Source organism: Babylonia areolata, chromosome 21 (genome assembly GCF_041734735.1).
Source record: "Babylonia areolata isolate BAREFJ2019XMU chromosome 21, ASM4173473v1, whole genome shotgun sequence".
Taxonomy (NCBI): Eukaryota; Metazoa; Mollusca; class Gastropoda; order Neogastropoda; family Buccinidae; genus Babylonia; species Babylonia areolata.
Window position 1 is genome coordinate 27747822 of NC_134896.1, and position 2500 is coordinate 27750321.

Genomic DNA, 2500 nt, shown 5'->3' on the forward strand with positions numbered 1-2500 from the left:
CCCACCCCCCTACAAAAAAAAGGAAAAAAAAAAGAAGACAAAAGTAATAACTCAAAAAAGGAGACAACTGGGTTGGAGTATGGATGAATTAATGATAAACAATTAGAATAAATAAATAAATGTATGAATGAACGAACGAATGATTTTTTTTTTTTAAAGATAAAGAAATAGATAATCCAGTCTATGCACCGTGAAAGAACTATAGCTATGGACCATAGCATGACGTGTCAGACACACCTTGCCCACTCTTGGCATACCAATAGTAAGAGGTAAGACAGACTGTATATTGACATGGGTGATGTCATCTAAGCAATAGCTTTTTTTCCCCCCTTTTTTTTTCTTCTTCTGTCTTTCTTTGTTTTTCTCTTTACGTTCTGACACACCAGTATGAAGATGTAATACAGGAAGAAACAAGAGGACAAAGGGTGGTCATTCTACAAACATACGGCATTGTTTCTGCCATTTTTGTTGTTGTTGCTGTTGTTGTTGCTGTTTGGGTTAGGTTGGTTTGTTTGTCTCTCTTTCTCTCGTTCTTTCTTTTTCGTCCGGGTCATTTTCAATGCTATTCATTCATTCATTCATTCATTCATTCATTCAATCATGTTCATTTCCTTTCTTTGTATTTTCCTTCCTTTTCCTTTTTATTTTCCTGTTTCTCTCCTCTCTCCCCGCCCCCCTCCCCACAACCCACCCCGTCTCTGTTTCTTTCTCTTTTTTTTACTGTCTTTCTTTAACTGTCTTGCTGTCAGTCTCCCTTCCTTTTTTTTTTCTTTCTCCTTTCTGTCTTTCTTTCTTTCAACAGAAAATGTTCATGTGACATTTACAAACAGTGAAATAAGCACACATATGGTTTAAACATTTTTAATATCAAGAAACAAGGTGCAATACAGCGTTCAATTAAGAAGACTTGAGCAACAACAAGCATGAGCTTATATCGTGCTCGTTCATATGTAACAAGCAATACACAAACGCAATGGCGAAAATACACACATTATTTGACAATGAAAAGAAGGTTGAAGTGCAAGACAAAACTAAACTAAACAAGAAAAACAACAACAACAAAAACACACCAAAAAAACCCAAACTACTATTACCGCAACTACCACTGACAACAACAACAATGAAAATATTAATGATAATACTAACATAGTAGCAACAATAATAACAACATATAAGCACACATATTATTCAATTGTTAGACGACGCTATATTCTGGGGGGGGAGGCAGGGGGAGCAGGGGGGACGGGGGTGAAGAGGAGGAAAAGGAGGAATTTTGTTTAATGTCCCGTCACATACACTGGAGATTGAAGATTGGGGCAAAAAACAGAAAGTGGGGTTTTTGGTGATGGGTCAAGCTTACAGTTGGGCCAACAGCAAAGTGAGAGCTGTATCATCAACGGTTTCTCCATTGCAGTGGGAAATCATTTACAGCTTAGTCTTTTGTGAAGGACTATGACCCTCAAACTAGGATGCAAGATTGCACTGGCTTTTAGTGCTGCAGCCTTGGGGGTTGGTTGGCCTTTGGGAACCATCCCCACGCCCTCTTGGCCGAGAAAGTGGGGATGTTACTTGGGCAAGACACTATTCGCTATAATCAAATTCCAGCCCATAAGATTATAGTAGGGAAGCAGTTCCCTCCCCTGCTGTTCTGATAGTCATGGTCGGACTCGACTATCCTGCATTATACATCAGACGATGACCATGTTTCATCATTCCCATCATCATTTCCATCATCATCATCAACATCATCTTCATTATCGACGTTATTTTTGTTGTCTTCAGTTCAGTTCAGTTACTCAAGGAGGCGTCACTGCGTTCGGACAAATCCATATGTACTACACACCACATCTGCCAAGCAGATGCCTGATCGACAGCTTTACCCAGTGCGCTTAGTCATCCCTTGAGGAAAAATGAACATAATGAAATGAAGTAAAACAAGGCACGTAAAGAATAGATAAGTAATCAAAATAATGAATTGATTGATAAGAATTATGAAAACAAAATAATAAAAAGTGAATTAATAGATAAACTAATAGGAAATGGAAAAAAAAGGTAATTTGAATAACATGACAATAACGAACTAGAATGAATAAATACATGTAGCGAGAGCACACACACACACACACACACACACACACACACACACACACACACACACACACACACACACACACACACACACACACACACACACATCGTCTTCATCATCCATCAAACCGCAGGAAGGAAGAAAAAAGACACACAAAAAAGAAGAAGAAGAAAGAAAGAAAGAAAGAAACGAACGAGGCATGCACTCTCGAAATCTACTGAAAAGGAACTTTAAAAAAAAAGAAAAACCGAAACAGCGTCACACCATATCAAATCGCAATCATCTATGACCGCACACAAGCGAAAAGAAAGGAGGAAAAAATAGGAAAAGAAAGCGGATTGCTCACGCCATGAACAGTTGAAGTATATGAAAAAAAAAAAGAGAAAAAAAATGAAATGAAAAGAAAGAAGG